General features: G+C 41.0%; 2 long non-coding RNA genes across 2 annotated transcripts in view; one reads left to right on the top strand and one right to left on the bottom strand.

Annotated features, from left to right (window-relative positions):
• Positions 1-19,833, bottom strand: part of LOC145519090 (uncharacterized) — a 255,141-nt gene that overhangs the window by 134,906 nt on the left and 100,402 nt on the right. The window lies entirely within an intron of this gene.
• The window catches only part of LOC145519093 (uncharacterized), a 30,228-nt gene continuing 11,323 nt past the window's right edge, over positions 929-19,833 (top strand). Inside the window, exons 1-2 of the long non-coding RNA XR_014063531.1 lie at positions 929-995; positions 6,236-6,334. This is a non-coding gene — a long non-coding RNA (uncharacterized LOC145519093). The remainder of the gene's footprint in view (positions 996-6,235; positions 6,335-19,833) is intronic.

Raw genomic sequence — 19,833 nt, forward strand, 5'->3', positions numbered from 1 at the left:
TGATGTCAGGTTCACCCATTAAAATTTCTATTTCAAATATTGTATGTGAAACTATTGAATTTTAATATGGTTTTTTGATACTTTCATTTATCTTCTATGGCCCCAATCTATTTTCTAATTATATTATTCTAATAGTTTCCAAATTATCCTTTCCCTTAAGTCTTTGAGCATACTTATAAGTCAGACTGGGCTTCCCCAGCGGCTTAGCGGTAAAGAATCCGCTTGCAAGTAGTGAGAACAAGATGGCGGAGGAGTAGGTGGACGTGGAGTACATCGCTCTCCACAGATACATCAGGAATACACCCTCAGACACAGAAGTTCAGACAGAGCACGAGCTGAGAGCGGACAGGAGTACCTGACCAGTGCAAAAGAATATATAGAACCACGCAAAACTCAGTAGGATGAAGAAACTAGGGGGAGAAACAGGAGTGTTAGTAGGACTGGACCTGCCCTCGGCGGGTGGGGGAACTGAAGCAGGGGTCCGATACCCACACTGGGGCAACTGTCTGAGTCAGAGGAGAAACATTTAAGGCTAAGAGTGAAACAGCTGATCTGTGGCAGCCTCAATGGGATAAAAATCAGACAGTCCTTGTTGCAGCGATACATACCCTGGACAGGGATGCAGGTCCCCTGGAAGGTGCAGCGGCTGGGAGCTGGAGTTTAGGGATTGTGGAGCAATCCCAGGGCGAGGGCTGCTGTTGACCATGGAGAGACGGACTGAGGTGAGGTGAGGGAGGAGACTGTGGTGGGAAATGCCTGTGGAGGAAAGCCAGGCAGCCATGGAAGCAAGGCGATACTGCTGAGTCACGCGTAGGGGGTGTAGCCATCACCATAGCCTCTCTCCCCCACAGGCCAGCGTCGGCAGCTGAACAATAGAGAGGCTGGCCCGTCAAATGCCTGACGCACTGAACTACAGAGCAGGACCCCAGCCAGGGTGCGCCTTTAAGTGCCTGACAAGCTGAACAACAGAGAAGGACCCCAGGAAAGGGAGCCCTGTAAGTGCCTGAACGGGAGGAGCTACAGAGAAAGACTGGCCAAAGAGGCCCTCTGATTGCCAGCTACAAAAGGTGGCTCGAAAAAAGACTCTGAGAGGGCCATAACTCCTGTGGTGGAGGCAATCCGTGTCCCTGCACACTCGGTAACACCAGGGTCCCCGCAAGCCAAGCAGCTGCACCACCTTCACGCTCAGCTCTCACTGGAGCAGAGCTGCCACAGGCAAAAAAGTCTTGCGTCTATGTGCTCAGGGTCGCCTCCGTCGTGTCCAACTCTTTGCGACCCTGTAGACTGTGGCCTGCCAGGCTCCTCTGTCAGGGAGGGCAGTTCTCCAGGCAAGAATACTGGAGTGTATTGGCCAGTACTGGTTGCCGTACCCTTCTAGAGCACTGTATTTCCTGCTGCCCTAGCCGCCAACCCCCCTGAGTAGCTGGTGCTGCCAGAACCCCTGCGACCCAAGCAGCTGCACCACACACCTCACGGGGCCAACCCATGTCCTCCAGGGCAGCTTCAGGAGCTAAACCCCAGTGTATGACCCACATGCAGAGGTGGAAATAAGATCACAATTGAAACCCAGGGACAGTGTGACTAAGGAAGACAACCCAAAACCTTCCCACCAGCTGTAAAAGCTATGGATTAAATCCACACGATCAGCTAGGCAGACTCTGTGTCTATGGAATATATAAAAGGACACTGAGAGCTCCCACAAAAGAAAACACATCAGTTCTGATAGCTGTGGACATTGGAGGCAAGAGCACACAGGAGCGGGACCAGATTAGAATCTGAGCTGCCCTCGCAGCATGTTCAGAGATCAGCACAGTGCTGGAGGGCATCTTAGGGAGGTGAGGTGGACTGTGACTCCCAGGGAGGGAAAGGACTCTGCAGTGACTCAAGAAAAACATTTATTAATTATTCTTATGTTTTGACTTGTTCTGTAGATTCTTTGGGATTTTTTTTTCCTTATTTTTTCTCCTCTGTTGAGTTGTCTATTTTATTGGCACTATGAAATCTAATTAAGCTTTTGAGCTTTTTTTCCTCTCAGTCACATTTTTTATTGTTGTTATAAACTTCTGTCTCTACATTGGGCTTTTGCAGTTCTGTGGAGTTTTTATTTTTCTTCTTCTTCTTAATTTTAATTTTTAATTTTTTAAGCGACTATTTTTTCTACATTTATTCCTTTGTTTGCTTTTCCTACTGTTCTTTTCCCCTTGCAGTTAACCTTTAATGTATATAAATCCTCTTTATCTACCTCTGTTTAACTTTGCACATCTATTCTTTCTTTCCTTTTTTTCCTTTCCTCTCAACATATTTGTTAGTTTTATTTTCATTGCTTTATTCCCCAGCTGGCACCTTGCTTTCATTTCGTTTTCCAGTTTGCACTTTAGTTAGTTTTGTTCTTAACTGGCACATAGAATTTTTGGTTTCCTTTGTTCACTGGGTCAGTCTATTATACTTTATTTTTGTTGGACTGTTTTGATTTTGCTTATAGGTGTATATGTATATGTGTATACTCAGTCACATTTTTTATTTTTGTTATAAACGTCTGCCTCTACTTTGGGCTTTTGCAGTTCTGTGGAGTTTTCCCTTTTTTTCCTTTTTCCTTTCTTCTGTTTTTCTTTTCTCTTTTTTTATAATTTTATTTTTTTAAACCTGTTACTTTTTTTCTACATTTATTTTTTTATTTGCCTTTTCTACTGTTCTTTTCCCCTTGCAGTTAATCTTTAATGTATACACATCTTCTTCATCTACCTCTATTTAACTTTGCACATTTATTCTTTCATTCTCTTCTTTCCTTTCAACATATTTGTTAGTTTGGTTTTCATTGCTTTATTCCCACTTGGCACCTTGCTTTAGTTTTGTTTTCCTATTTGTGCTTTAGTTAGTTGTGTTCTTAACTGGTAAATATAATTTTTGATTTCCATGGTTCACCAGGTCAATCTACTGTACTTTATTTTTGTTGGACTGTTTTGACTTTGCTCATGGGTGTATATGTATATGTGTACATTTCATTATTTTCATTATTATTTGCCTGATTTTGTAACCGCCATTTGTCTGGGGTTCATCTTTGGTTTCTCATTTTTGGATATGTGTTTTAATCTCACTTAATGCCATAACAAACCACTTGTGGAATCTTCACTCCTGACCAGAGATCAAGCCCTGAGCCTTTGGAGTGGGAGCACTGACTCCAAGACCCTAGACTACCAGAGAGCTAACCCTAGGGAGTATCAAATAGTGAGAACTCACACCAAGGAAACCACTGGAATAAAAGACCGGGCCTCACCCAACCACCAGTAGTGCCCCATGCAGGAAGCCTCATCTAAACAACAAACAAAACAGAAATACAAACCCAACCATCAGCAGACAGGATCACCACCTCACTCAGCCCTGCCATCAGAGGAAAAACAAACAAAAACTCAGCACAAATCTCACCTATACGAAGTTTACACAAACCACTGCACCACCCTCAGAAGGGCAGAAACCAAAAGGAAGAAAGAATTCAACCTTGAAGCCTGGGAAAAGGTGACTTCAAACACAATAAGTTAAAAAAAAATAATGAAAAGGCAGTGAAATACTACACAAATGAAGGAATAAAATAGAAAAATAGAAGTCCAAATAAATGAAGAGGAAATAGGCAAACTACCTGAAAAAGAATTCAGAATAATAATAGTAAAGATGATCAAAAACCTTTAAGACAAAATGAAAGAATCAATTAATAAAGACATAGAAAAATTAAAGAGTAACATACAACACAGTTACTGAAATTAAAAATACTCTAGATGTAATCAACAGCAGAATATCTGAAGCAGAACAAATCAGTTAGCTGGAAGATAAAATGGTAGAAATAACTTCTAAAGAGCAGAATAAAGTAAAAAGAGTGAAAAGAACTGAGGATAGTCTCAGAGACCTCTGAGACAATATCAAATGCACCAACATTTGAATTATAGGGTTCCCAGAAGAAGAGAAAAAGAAAGGGTATGAGAAAATTTTTGAAGTGATTACAATTGAGAATTTCCCCAACATTGAAAAGGAAATGGTCAATCAAGTCCACGAGGCACAAAGAGTCCCACACAGGATAAACCCAAGGAGAAACACACCAAGACACACACTAATCAAACCAACAAAGACTAAACACAAAGAATATTAAAAGCAGCAAGGGAGAAGCAACCAGTAACACACAAGGGAAATCCCTTATGCTTAACAGCTGATCTTTCAGCAGAAATGCTGCAGGCCAGAAGGGAATGACAGGATATATTTAAAGTACTAAAGGGAAAAATCTACAACCAAGATTACTGTACCCGGCAAGAATCTCATTCAAAATTAATGGAGAAATAAAAAGTTTTTCAGACAAGGAAAGGTTAAGAGAATTCAGTACCACCAAACCAGCTTTATGACAAATGTTAAAGGGACTTATATAGTCAAGAAATACAAGAGAAGAAAAAAGATCTACAAAATCAACTCCAAACAATTAAGAAAATGGCTAGGAACATATATATCAATAATTACTTTAAATTGAAATGGATTAAATGCTCCAACCAAAAGACACAGTCTGGCTGAATGGATACAAAAATAAGACCCATGTATATGCTGTCTACAAGGAACCCACTTTAGACCTAAAGACACATATAGACTGAAAGTGAGAGGATGGAAAAATATATTTCATGCAAATGGGAAGCAAAAGAAAGCTGGAGTAGCAGTCCTCATATCAGACAAAATAGACCTTAAAATAAAGAAGATTACAAGAGATAAGGACACTACATAATGATCAAGGGATCAATCCAAGAGGAAAACATAACAATTGTAAATATCTATGCAGCCAACATAGGAGCACGTCAATACATAAGACAAAACAGACATAACAGACATAAAAGGAGAAATTGACAGTAACACAATAATAGTAGGAGATTTTAACACCCCACTCACACCAATGGACAAATCATCAAAACAGAAAATTAATAAGGAAAAACAAGTCTTAAGTAATACATTAGATGAAATGGATCTCATTGATATCTGCAGGACATTCCATCCAAATGCAGAAGAATATACCTTCTCCTCAAGTGCACCGGTCAGAATGGCCATCATCAAAAAGTCTACAAACAATAAATGCTGGAGAGGGTGTAGAGAACAGGGAATACCCTGGCGGAAATATAAATTGATACAGGCACTATGGAAGATGGTATGGAGATTCCTTAAAAATCTAGGGATAAAAACCACCATATGACCCAGCAATCCCACTCCTAGCCATATAACCTGAGGAAACCAAAACTGAAAGAGACACATGTATCCCACTGTTCACTGCAGCACGATTTACAATTGCTAGAACATGGAAGAAACCTAGATGTCCACTGACAGATGAATGGACAGACGAGTGGATAAAGAAGTGGGGTACATATACACAATGGAATATTATTCAGCCATGAAAAGGATCACATTTGATTCAGTTCTAACGAGGTGGATGAACCCAGAACCTATTATACAGAGTGAAATAAGTCAGAAAGAGAAAGATAAATATCATATTCTGATGCATATATACAGAATCTAGAAAAATGGTACTGAAGAATTTATTTGCATAGCAGCAATGGAGAAACAGACATAGAGAATAGACTTATGGACATGGGGAGAAGGGAGGAGAGGAGTAATGTGGAAACTTACATTACCATATGTAAAATAGATAGCCAAGGGGAATTTGCTCTATGGCTCAGGAAACTCAAACAGGAGCTCTGTATCAACCTAGAGGGGTGGGATGGGGAGGGAGGTGAGAGGGAGGTTCAAAAAGGAGGGGATATATGTATACTTATGGCTGATGCATGTTGAGGTTTGACAGAAAACAGCAAAATTCTGTAGAACAATTATCCTTCAATAAAAAAATAATTAATTAAAAAAATAAAATATAAGAATCAGCTTACAATGCAGGAGACCCAGGTTCGATCTCTGAGTCCAAAAGAACTCTTGGAGTAGGAAATGGCAACCCATTCCAGTTATTCTTGCCAGGAAAATTTCATGGACAGAGAAGCCAGGCAAGCCACAGTCCATGGGATCTCAAAGAGTCGGACATGGCTGAGCTCACACATAAGACATACTTAACAACAGGTGATTAAAAAAAAAAAAAGAAAAGTTCTTGCTGCTATTTCAATCATCTGTTTTATCTTTGGATCTATTTCCATTTCTTTTTTTTTAACTGATAAGATTTTAATTGAATTGATAACATTTTTCAAGTTGATAACCTTTTCCTGTGTATCTGTAGGCCTAAGTAATTTTTAATTGTGTGCTGGTCATATTGACAATGTGCTGTGGAGAAACTGGCTTCCCTGCAGTATTTTCCTGACAGCCAGCTGAATCACAGGTGAGCCCTTTGTTCGGATCATGTTTGATTTTATTTTTTGTTATGGTGGACCCATTTGGGTTTTGATCTTGGTCCCAGAGGTGAAGTGTTACCTAGGTGATAGCCATGGCCTTTCTGCGACTGCCCAGGAAAGAGAGTATGGGCAGAACCTCTCTCTGCTGTGATGAAAGAGGTACTCCAGTCTATGTGTTGGAAGTCCCTAAGCACTCCACTGCCTTGGGCATCTCCCTTCATGTCTAGAGCTACAGCAGAGGATTTTTACCAAGTATCACAGAGCCTCACTCTGCACATATAAAGCACTTTGGTCCTCAACCAAAGACCAGCCATGAATTCCCTTCCCCACAAATTCTAGCCAGCCCAGAAGCCTGGACCTCGTGTCTGTATCTTTTTACTGAGAATCCTTTGCTGCTCATTATTTAATGTCCTGCACTATCGATCGCAGTAAGCCCACACAGAGCAGGATGCGTGGCAGTCATGGCGTTCACCTCCTGGCCTTCTCTTCTGTCCAGGACCAAGTCCTGTACAGCTTGCTGTTCAGTGTCTGAAAGTTGCTGTGTGTCTAGTTTCATAGTCATTTTGCTGGGAGACTGACCCTCATCCCAGTTAACCTATCCTGGCTGGAAAGGGAGGTCCCTGGATAAGTTTCTCCTACTGTGAGTATTTTGCTGTATAAGTCCCAGGTTTTCAAAAGTACAGCAGGAAATGGAAATTTACAGATATAGTCCGCCTTACTTTATAGTCAACAAATCTAATCATGTGCTGCTGAGTTGGTAAAAGGGCCCCAAAGCTAATCATTATTCCTAAACAGGAAATACAGCTCTTGTTCATTAATGGTGGAATCATCACCCCTGAATAGATTTTAAGTGTAACTTTTATGGTACATATGTACTCAGTTGTGTCCAACTCTTTGCCCCATGGAGTGTAGCCTGCCAGGCTCCTCTGTCCATGGGATTCTCCAGGCAAAAATGGAGTGTGTTGCTATTTCCTCCTCCAGGGGACCTTCCCAACCCAGGGATCAAACCCACGTCTCCTATGTCTCCTGCATTGTCAGGCAGATTCTTTACAACTGAGTCACCTACAGAATGTGACAAATTCAGTTTTCCCATTCATATTCTGTCGTATAGTATGACATATTCTTATTGGCCCTGTACAAATAATTATATTACCATGGAAGTGAAGACAGTCTGCAAAGTAGATTTGGGAAGGAGGCCTATCAACTTCTGTTGTATTTTCTGAAGAAGCATTCTATGATCTCCCCAGTGGTACTATCTACAAATACAGTATAATTATCTACATATGTTTATGTCTAAATAGTTAGAATTAACACAATTTAATACTAATATGGTTTTAATCAAATATCACTCTGGATTAGTTTCCTATGGCTGCCATTATAAAGTTCCAACAACTGGGTAGTCTAAAACAACTGAGATTTGTTCTCTCTCACTTCCAGAGGCTAGAAGCCTGAAATCAAGATGTTGGTAAATTCCTACTCACATCTGTAGGCTCTAGGGAAGAATCTTTCCACGCCTCTTTCCTTGCTTCTGGTGGTTGCTGGCAATCGTTGGTATTCCTTAGACTGCAGCTGCACCTTTCCAGCCTCTGTCCCCTTTGGCAGGTAGCCTTCATCCTGTATGCCTTCTCTGTGTTCCTGTGTCCAAATTTCTCCCTTCTCACAGGGACACCAGTTGCTGGATTTAGGGACAATCCTAATCAAATAAATGGACTTCCCAGGTGATGCTAGTGTTAAAGAATCTGCCAGCCAATGCAGGAGATATAAGAGATGCAGGTGTGATCTCTGGGTCTGGAAGATCTCCTGGAGAAGGAAATTCAGTATTCTTGCCTGGGAAATCCCATGGACAGAGGAGGCTGGTGGGCTACAGTCCACAAGGTCACAAAGAGTCAGACATGACTAAGCATCTGAGCACTAATCCAATATGTATCCTTATTCTTTCATTTCATGCAGTATCACACTGTCAGAAATTTCTAGCACAAGGTTAAACAGTAATGGTATATTTTCCTTCTCTTTTGATTTTTATAAAAATGTCTCTAATTGTTTCACTCGAGTATGAATTGTTAGGCTAAGTCAACATTTTGATTATGTTCAGAAAATATATGTCTATAAATGATATGGCATTTTATTGACCACTCAGCCTCCAACCCACCACTTCGTTTGGTTTTAAGGACCCAGCTGTATTAATCATGTGCTGTGCCATGCTACGTTGCTTCAGTCATGTTCAATTCTTTGTGACCCCATGAAATGTTGCCCACCAGGCTCCTCTGCCCATGGGATTCCCTAGGCAACAATACTGGAGTGGGTTGTCATGCCCTTCTCCAGGGGATCTTCCTGACCCAGGGATAGAACCCGTGTCTCTTATGTCTCCTGCATTGGCAGGTGGGTTCTTTACTACTAGCACCACCTGGGAAGCCCCAAATAACTCAAATTCTAGCTCCGGAGCCATTTCCTATGTAAAGTGTGAAAGTGTTAGTCACTCAGTCATGTCCGACTCTTTGCAGCCCAATGGACTGTAGCCCAGCAGGCTCCTCTGTGCGTGGAATTCTCCAGGCAAGAATACTAGAGTGGGTTGCCATTTCCTTCTACAGGGGATCTTCCCTACCCAGGGATCAAACCTGGGTCTCCCGCATTGCAGGCAGATTCTTTACCATCTGAGCCACCAGGGATGTTATATTAGTCATAGTTAGAGGCAGAGTTGAACCTCCCATCATGGAAGATACCCAAGTAGGAGGAGGAAATGGTCATTGCTTCCATTGGGAGATCAGACAGAAAACTGCAGAGAAGAAAAGCACTCAAGAAAGAAAAGAGTTTTAACAGTGAAGAGAGAGGGGGAAAATGTATCCTAGTCTATTTCTTTAATAGACTTTAAATCTTTTTTCTATTAGGAAAAGTTGCTAAGATATTAAAATTAGCCCAGCTAGAGGGCTTCCCTGGCTGTCCAGTGGAGACTTCGCCTCCCAAGGCAGGAGCTGTGGGTTTGACCCCTGGCGGGGGAGTTAAGCCCCCACATGCCTCATTGTCAAAAAACTAAAACAAAGAAACAGAAGCAATATTGTAACACATTCATTAAAGACTTCGAAAATAGGCTACATTAAAAAACATCTTAAAAAATAAATTAGCCCAGCTAGCTGCCTATGAAACTTGACAATTTGAGTATATCAACTTTTCATACTGATTGTCACAAATTACCTGTTTTTCTTAATATGTTTCTAACGATTCTGCATTATGGTCTGCCTATTATTCAGACAGGGGAAAAAAAGACAGAAAAAAAACAAGGACAAAGAAGTCTTCAGATGATCATTTGGTATTAATTTTAGCAAATTCAGTAACATATTAAAGTATTTTCCACTAGTTTTACTTTAGGGGTCTGGGAATGTTTCACTAGATTGTAATTTTTTTATAGGCTTGAATGCCTTAATCAGTCTTATATCACCTCTGGAATCAGCATTTTGCCTTTCCCAGACTCATCACCAATAAACTTGTTCATGGCAGTTATGAAATCATGTCTCCCACTGGAAAGAAGAGACTAAGGTCACAAACTCTAAAACATCATTGATGTACTCTATTCCTAATTGAAACTAAGTCCAGAGCATCAGGGGGAACCACTGCTCTTGAATTTCAATCATTGTTCTTTGCCTTAGATATTAGGTTCTCGTTGTTAACAGCAACTGCCAAGTCATAGCATCTGTTTATTTTGTATTAGGCTAGCAATCCCAATTTAAAATGTAATGCTTTCCTGCTGTTTATGCATTTCCATAAGCCATCCATCGAAAAGAATTTATCAAAATCACTATTATTTATCACTTATTGTCAAGTACATCATCACTCACTGCAGTGAAAATCTATTCCAGATGAATAATTCAAACTATATAACCCATATTTTGCATAGCTTATGACCGACTACAGTTTTATTTGCTCCTACACAGCAATGATCATAGTGTAGGCAGGCTCACCTTAGGAATTTCATAATATCAAAGAGGTCCCAAGAATCCTGTTTTGTATGGGAAGCTACAAAGTCTACTGGTATAAATGAAGCATTAAAATTAAGGCTGATAGTGATCCTATGATGCCAATGAGAGAGGGAGAGGCAAACAACACCCAGCATCCCATGACCATACACCCCCATGCAAACACACAGACAGTGTTGTGTTATATTACTTTGCATCCTAATGTAGCAGAGACCCACAGAAGGCAGGGGAAATAAACAATTCATCAGTGGAGCAGAGCAACAGTGAAAGAAAGAAAAGAAAAAAAGAACCCAGTGGCAGCACTAAACTAGAATACGGCACCAAAACTCCCCCTGAGGACACTTCATGACTTTTAGAACTGGCGGGGGCATCAAGATATTGGGCTTAAATTCTGGTAAATATTCTAGTGGAAAGTTCAGGAAAGTGGGGGGAATTGGGTAGTAAATCATGATAGAGAGGTGCTCAGGAAGTGCAAAAGGTCCTGAATCTCAGGATTATCAGTTCAGTCACTCAGTCGTGTACGACTCTTTGCGACAACATGGACTGCAGCACGCCAGGCCTCCCTGTCCATCACCAACTCCCGGAGTTTACTCAAACTCATGCCCATTGAGTCGGTGATGACATCCAACCACCTCATCCTCTGCCATTCCCTTCTCCTCCTGCCTTCAATCTTTCCCAGCATCAGGGTCTTTTCCAGTGAGTCAGTTCTTTGCATCAGGTGGCCAAAGTACTGGAGCTTCAGCTTCAGTATCAGTCCTTCCAATGAATATTCAGGATTGATTTCCTTCAGAATTGACTGGTTGGATCTCCTTGCAGTCCAAGGGACTCTCAAAAGTCTCCTTGAACACCACAGTTCAAAAGCATCAATTCTTCGGCGCTCAGCTTTCCTTGTGGTCCAACTCTCAGACTCATGCATGACTATTGGAAAAGCCAGAGCCCTGACTAGATGGACCTTTGTTGGCAAAGTAATGTCTCTGTTTTTCAATATGCTGCCTAGGTCAGTCATAGCTTTTCTTCCAAGGAGCAAGTGTCTTTTTATTTCATGGCTGCAGTCACCATCTGCAGTGATTTTAGAGCCCCCCCAAAATAAAGTCTCTCACTGTTTCCATTGTTTCCCCATCTATTTGCCGTGAAGTGATGGGACTGGATGCCATGATCTTAGTTTTCTGAATGTTGAGTTTTAAGCCAACTTTTTCACTCTCCTCTTTCACTTTCATCAAGAGGCTCTTTAGTTCTTCTTTCCTTTCTGCCATAAGGGTGGTGTCATCTGAGTATCTGAGGCTATTGATATTTCTCCTGGCAATCTTGATTTCAGCTTGTGTTTCATCCAGCCCAGCATTTCGCATTATGTACTCTGCATATAAGTTAAATAAGCAGGGGGACAATATACAGCCTTGACGTACTCCTTTCCCAATTTGGAACCAGTCTGTTGTTCCATGTCCAGTTCTAACTGTTGCTTCTTGACCTACATACAGATTTCTCAGGAGGCAGATCATGTGATCTGGTATTCCCATCTCTTTAAGAATTTTCCACAGTTTATTGTGATCTACACACTCAAAGGCTTTGGCATAGTCAATAAAGCAGAAATAGATGTTTTTCTGGAACTTTCTTGCTCTTTTGATGATCCAATGGATGTTGGCAATTTGGTCTCTGGTCCCTCTGCCTTTTCTAAATCCAGCTTGAACATCTGGAAGATCACAGTTCACATGCTGTTGAAGCCTGGCTCAGGGAATTGTGAGCATTACTTTGCTAGTGTGTGAGATGAGTGCAATTGCATGATAGTATGATCATTCTTTGGCATTGCCTTTCTTTAGGATTGGAATGAAAACTGACCTTTTCCAGTCCTGTGGCCACTGCTGAGTTCTCCAAATTTGCTGGCATATTGAGCACTCAGGATTATATTTGTCCAATATTTCATACATTGCACATGGCCTCTTTTATTAATAGAGAAGCTATATCAATTTTATCCTAAGTCTGTCACAGAACACCGAACAATTTAATAAAAATTTAGTAAGCCACAATCAACTCTCAATTAACTATGTGTCTTAACATTACTAGAGAATCCCATAGACACAGGAGCCTGGTGGGCTACAGTCCATAGGGTCACGAAGAATCAGACACAACTGAAGCAACTTAGCACAGATGCAGGCACTGATGAACCATCTCCGTGGACTGTGACAATAAGTGGTTTTTTCATATTTCGGTTGACGCCTCTAGCTGCCACATGGTGGATATTCACCTCTAGCTAGCCTAGCAGTGGTGTATCCATCAGGGATGCATCCTTCCCAGAGAACCTGTGTCTCCTTCCACCCAGGCAGGATCAGGGCTCAGACAGGATCTCAGTGTCTTGGCCCCAGTAGACTGACACAGAGCAGTGAGTACCCTGGCCCACCCAAAGTCCCTCAGACTAGTTCCCCGTCACTGGAACCGAGGAAATGGTCAGTGGGCTTCTAGAAGTGACAACTATGGAAAGAGTTTTTGGAAACATCTAGGGGGCTACACTGTGTGTAGGAAGCTGATTTGTTGTGTGGAAAGAATGATGCTTATATGCAAAGTGGGGGAGGGATGAAAATGGAGAGAGTGATGGTGACATTCAAGTCCCTGGTTCCAGCTCTACCTGGGGCCCATCGGTACACCTGTATCTTTTCATTTTCCTGTGGCTGAGTTGCTCTGTATCTTTTTCTTTCCTAGATCGTGAGTCAATACGTTCTTCTTTTATCTAAGTAGGTTTCAATCTTTCATAACCAATAGTCCTGCCTAAGTCACCCCCTCTTCAACATCTATTGCTTTAACCAACACTGTTAATGGAGGGCCACAGTGTTTCTCAGAAGCAACACATTAGACCTCTAACTTACATCTCTGCCTATACTTAATTCTCACTTCAGTTCATGATCTAAAACTACAGAGGTTTTTGCAGATGCAAATCATATCATGTTACATCCTGCACAGCATTTTCCAGTGGTTTCTAAATGAGACATTTGCTTTCATTCTGAGAGTCTATAATCCAAACTTTCTTTCTGTTTGGGAGAAATTTCCCAACACGCAGCACTTCAAGAGACAAATATCAGAGCTTCTCTAAGGAATCTGTGGGGTCCAGGGCTTCTTGGAATCCACAGCCAGGTTCAGCTGACTGAATATTCCACCCAAGAACATCAAGTACCTGACTCGAGGCAGGAGGCTGATTAGACCAGTCTGCCTGGATGTTCAGGAGGATCGTTCACAGGAGCAGAAGTGGCAGTACTAGCAGAGGAATTCTAAGCAGCTCATTCCTGTGCTGATTTCAGCTGAGCCCTCCCCACCTGGCCTCCTTGGGTCCCAGACCTTGCTTCGTGCTCCACCATCAACAAGTTTGATCAAGTTGAGGTTCTCTGTCCACTAGAACTGTGCAAAATCACTGTGTTACCTTCAGTCACTAATTGTAACAAATGTAATGTCTGGTGGGGGATGCTGATCACGGGGGAGGTTGTGCATGGGCAGGGGCAACTGGGAAATGTCTGTACCTTTCCCTCAAAATCTAAAACTGCTCTGAAAAATATAAAATACTTTTTAAAGGAGTGGATTATAAATTATGCTGGAAAACGCAATGCTAAACTTTTTATAGACCAAGACACCTTTTTTTAGATTCCCCTTGATAAGATGAAGACTAAGAGTGATTTTCATAGGACTTTCTTGAAAGCACTCCTGTCAGACTCTACTCCATTGAATCATAGGTTAACTCAGTTCTTACATTCAGGATTTAGTGCCCCTAGAATTTTAAAGCCTTGCTACATAGGTCTTATCTTCTCTCTTGATACTTTCCATACCTCCCGCATCAACAGAAATCAACTGTTAAAGTATCTTCATATGACTTTTTAGTCACATAAAATTTTTAAAAAATCAACCTTTTTTATTTCAGAGTACTGTATGTACTTATCTATTTTTATGCTTCAAGAACATTTCTTCCTCTAAAAGTCCCTTAAGAAATCAAGAAAATTCACTCTTGGTTCCTTATTCTCTATTAGTTTTAATGGAGAGTGAGTGAGAGCGATTTCTGTTTTCTGCCACACTGCAGCATTTTAAGAGAGGGTTAAGGCAGAAATATTTATTCATCTTATTAGCATTCAGCTATCTTCTCATTTTTTAAATTAGAAAAGGTTTTGGATACTATCTGAAAAAGGAAAGTAAACAAGATTTCATAAGAAAATATGTTAAATGAAAAAAAACAGTTAATATAAAGATCATAAGTGTTTAATGTTATTAAAGAGGAAGAAAATAATATTGGTTTCAAGAAATAGGTTATCTCTATAGAGACAAAAGAAAAAAAATTCCATGCTTGAAGGATACTCTGATACAGAAATATTACTAAAAATCTAGAGGGGCGGCAGCTCAATGGCCTGATTCTTCAAAGGTGGTTTTAACAAATGACTTTCTGCAGAATCCTGCTCTTCTTTTCTTTCATTTTGGTGGTTTTTACTTTCTTAAAATGTCTACCCCTCACTCTCATAGACCTCCCGACCAGATCCTCAGTGGAAGTTCTAAAACCCAGCAGTGGCCTGTTTTCTACCAACCTGGTTCTGACACTCTCCCCGTTGGTGATTTAGCCACTTGTTTCACAGACCCGGGGGTAGAAAGGAAGGCAGGTGTCCAGCCCCAAGGGTGAAAATGTTTCCCTCTGCGGCTGTTAGACCCAGACCAGGAGCCCTGCCCCCCAGACTTCTGGGTGGTGTTCCCGCGCCCTCCACGTGCTCAGGAATAACGCCCTCCCCCCACCCCCATTATGCTCGCTCTCTGGCTTCCTCAGAGTCACATTTTCGGGAGTTGTTTCAATGAAACCTCTCATGTTTATCTCAGGGAAACCCTTTATCACTAAAGGAAACTGGAGCCCGTTTCTCAACATTTTCTTTGTCAACACAAAGGACTCCTGGAAACCTAAAACAGAATACACAATGAATTCCTTCACTCAGTATAATATTTCTTCTGACTCTACCTTTATCTCACTTTTGCTCTGAAGTCTTTCCCAACTGCTCCAGAAATGACTTATGTTCCCTTCTTCTCAACATAACATCTAATATTTGAATGATTCACCTGTTCTTACCACAGGCCAAACTGCATTGTTAAGACATCTTTATAAACGTGTCTGTTTATGGCAACATCTCAAGGTAGTTCTGTGTAGAACTATGTCCAATATCTAACCATTTAATTTTTTTCACAAAATTTGCTATTTAGTTATTCTTTCTACTAAACTGCCTATCAAAGAAGACAGCTCTGTCAATTATGGGAAGACACTGTATGTTTAAAATACAGAAGATAAAATATGGCTCGAAAACAAAAGGACAGATTTTCTTAGAAGAAAATTTTAACAGGAAATTAACAGTAACTCTGGCTGCAAACTGAAATACTGTGAAAGTAAAACCTTACCTTTTTAGGAGAATTTAATTTGGAATCTTTACGTAAGAAGAGTTTCCTGATACTTATATTTATGAATGTACTTCAAGAGTTCATTTGTGTTCTACTGCAGCCAAATCTCTGGTTCTGCTAAGTAAACGCCAGTGTGGATTCCTGCACAACTGAATAATACAAGGGCGATTCCTCCCTACTGGATGTCAGAAAAATTAGAATCACAGGAGTGCTGACTCAAGAAGAAAGAAGATGTTTGAATAATATTATAGCTATTGCCAAAATTGTATCATTAATTAAACCAACCTTCCCACACAGTGTCTGATGACCTTGCAGATAAACTCAACACATAAGGAACAGATAGTTCCAAATTACACTGAATGAAATGACTTTCCTCCCCTGTTTTAATAAGGGAGTTTAGCTACCGTCCAGAAATATTAAGGATTTTTGTAATCAGTTTTTGTAAGTTTTAGACATTTAAGACCAAGCTGTACCCACTTTTAGCACTAAAAATACAATTTGATCTATTTGTACTACTAAGGTCTTCCATTTCTTGATCTTATGAAATGAAGAAGTAAAACAATGTCTCTCTTGCAATTATTGTGTATTTATTTCTACTTTTACAATTTTCTGGAGAAGGAAATGGCAACTCACTCCAGTATTCTTGCCTGGAGAATCCCATGGACAGAGGAGCCTGGTGGGCTACAGTCGATAGGGTCACAAAGAGTTGGATATGAGTAAGTGACTTTCACTACTACTACTTACAATTTTCAGTTTCTGTTTTATAAAGAATTAAGCTATGATAGTTGGCTCTTAGAAAATCATAAATAATGTATTTAAAGGGCCACAATTCCCAATAAAGATGCAATATTGAAAAATACCTATGCTCTAAATGTTATAGATGCCATTATCATTAATTAGAAGCTAAAGGAGATACAAAAAATAGATGGAAAGACACAAAGAAGGTTAACACACCATTCTCAGTCTAAGACAGAGCAAAAGAACTAAAAATAAGTAAGAACAGAGGAAGCATGAATTATCTAAACAGTTCAGTAAATTTTGTATAGATCTCAATATAGATCTCACTTTGTTCTCAGTTAACAGATATTCTCAAATACATATGAAAAATACAAAAAAGGCCATATATTAATATTAGAAAAAAGAAGACCTAAAAAAGTTCTAAAAAGTTGAAGAAAAAAGTTTTCTGTGACAACCGTGTCAGGCTGTTAACGTATAGTACATGCTATGGGCACCAAGGTACAAAGCACAGAGCAGGAGCTACACAGATCTCAGGACTGGGGACAACGCAGTTCTTGGATCTTGCATCTGTTGACGGAAAATGGCACTAAGCCAGCCTTTCAAGGACCTTCTACTGAATCTGCTCTGCATTTGGTCCACTGTTTAGAGTGGCTCCTGGAGCTCTCCCATTACTCCAGATTCCAGATTTCTGGGCTTCCCAGGTGGCTCAGCGGTAAAGACTCCGCCTGCAATGCAGGAGACGCATGTTCGATCCCTGGGTTGGGAGATCACCTGGAGAAGGAAATGGCAACCCTCTCCAGTATTCTGGCCTGGAGAATTCCATGAGCAGAGGGGCCTGGTGCGCTACAGTCCGTGGGGCCGCAGAGAGTCGTACACGACTGAATTAGTAAGCACAAGCACACACACCAGATTCCTAGGACAAATTTTCACATCCTCCCTACAGGGCTGAGGTCACTGCTGGAATCACACTTTCCCCACCACATTCAGATGGTGTCCTAGAAATTCCCAGACCTTGTAAGATCTCAGAGGCTTTAAAGTCCTGCATCATACTCACTGCCTGTGGTTTCAGGAGTGGTTATTTCTGCTTCCATTGGAACTCAGCTTTCTAAAGCAAAAGCAGACATGGTCTCCTTTATATTTTGTGTCCATAATTCAAATTATGTTTACATATTTGCTTTAGTAATTCTTTCAAAAAAGGTCTTCAACAAGACATAAAATGTTTAAAAATTTAACTTACTGTATACTACTCTGATTTATCCACTTTTGTTCAAAGTCAGCACTCATGTAAACAAAAATATTTTATGGGGGTTCAATTAAAGGCTAATTAAAGAGAGGCTCTTCAAATCTCATTCTGGTGTTATTAAAAGGCTATCTTTTAAGTAAATATTTGACGGTTTTTAATTTTCCCCCAACTAGAAAAATAAGTTTCCATTCAAAGTTACCACTTCGATTGAAATATTTTAAAACACTGTGACTTCAACTGGTTGAATTATTTCCACTCCATTTTCACTGGGACCCTTAAATTGTGTTCTCTTTTGAACTCCTGCTGTACCTGTTCTGCCTGTCCCAAACTCAGATATCACCAACTATTTTCTTCCAATTACTTCTAGCCAAGCTCTAGAGAAAGTCACATAAACTTCCTTTATGCTGTTGTTTTTTAAAAATTTTTATTGAGTTGAGTTTTCAGTATTATTCCTCTAGCCCCTAAGTGGCTTTGTTTTCCATTCCCTAAGGTGGTTCTTACCAATCTTTGACACTGGAAAGCCAATTTCTCCCTAGTTATACTTAGTTACCATCACGACCTAGCTTCAGACCTCACAAAGAACATAGAGACTGGACAGGGCCCCACATTCTTTGCCTGTCAGACCTCCCTTCACTTCTATGTGAGAACACCCCTACTCTGTGCTCTTTTCAGAACCCTCTCCTACGCAGGTAGGTGGCTGGTAGATATCCTGCTCTACAACCAGCGCTGGATTTGGTGCTAGGAATACCCTGGTGGCTCAGTGGTAAAGAATTTGCTGCCAATGCAGGAGATGCAGGTTCGATCCCCTGGAGAAGGGAATGGCTACCCACTCCAGTACTCTTGCCTGGATAATTTCATGGACAGAGGAGCCTGGTGGGCTACAGTCCACAGGGCCTCAAAGAGTCAGACATGACTGAGCAACTAACATTTTCTTCTTTAATACATAGATAAGCAATATAGTCTCATTCTCCCTCATTCAAAAGAGAGCTGCCATTTTAACGGGAAGACAGACTAGAAACATCATTGTATTTTATAGTGCCAGTCATGCCCTGAAGGGGGAATAGACAATGTGCTTCTCTTTACACTTGTGGGTGCACCTGGTCAAGGAAGGTGTTGAGACAGGTCTGAGACCAAAATACAAGGGATTCGGGTCAAGTCACTGGTAAGGATTTTCAAGGGCAAAGGGGGAAAGAAATCATGGAAATGAACAGAGACTGTTCTGCTCCTGTCTGCCTTTGTTTCCAGATTGCTATGTTACCTCTCACTGCGGCTCAGCTGTAACTCTGGTTGCTCTGGTGGAATTCTGGATAGTTCTCATCCACCCAGTCCCCTTTCAGACCCTTCCCAGTTGCCAGCAGAGTCAGCGGAGCATCTCTGGGTCTTGCCTGAGGCTGGAGAGTCTCCTGTGGGACGGGGGAAGGTCTTCCTGCCTCTGGACTCAGTGGGGCTTCTCCTCCTGCCCAAGCCTGCCCCCTTCATTTCTGCACAGACTCACCCTAAGTATTCCCATCTAGTTCCTGTGAGCAAATCAGTGTGCAAGAGTCCTCCGCTGACTGAGGAACCCAATTGGATGGAGTTGCTCATTTTAAGGGAGGAATAGATCCGTGAAGGCTGGTGTGCTAGAAGAGTTCCCAGGGTGCCTTCACTGGAGCCTACGAAAGCATCAACAGTGGATCCATAATGGCATAGAGACTCCATCTAGTTCTGAAAAGTCAATGTTTCAGGAGAAAGAGAGAAGCTATGTGGATTAAAAAAAAAAGGAGTCCATACATAAACCCACCCATATAAGATCAATTAATATATGGTGGCAAAGGAACCATGAACATACAATGGGGATATTCATACAATTCATTGTATATTCATACAATCTCTTCAAAAAACAGTGCTGGACACCTGGATGCAAAAGAATGAAACTGGTACACTACTTTACTCCACACACAACAATTAATTCAAAATGTATTAAAGACATGAATATAAAATATGAAATCATAAAGCTCCTAGAAGGAAACGTAGGTGGTAGCCCCTTGACATGGCTCTTGATGATGATTTTTTGGATTTGACACCAAAAGCAAAAGCAACAAAAGCAAAAACAGACACACCAGGCTACATCCAACTAAAAAGGCTCTGCAGCAAAGAAACC

Source organism: Giraffa tippelskirchi, chromosome 8 (genome assembly GCF_054371585.1).
Source record: "Giraffa tippelskirchi isolate mGirTip1 chromosome 8, T2T-mGirTip1v1.2.pri, whole genome shotgun sequence".
NCBI lineage: Eukaryota > Metazoa > Chordata > Mammalia > Artiodactyla > Giraffidae > Giraffa > Giraffa tippelskirchi.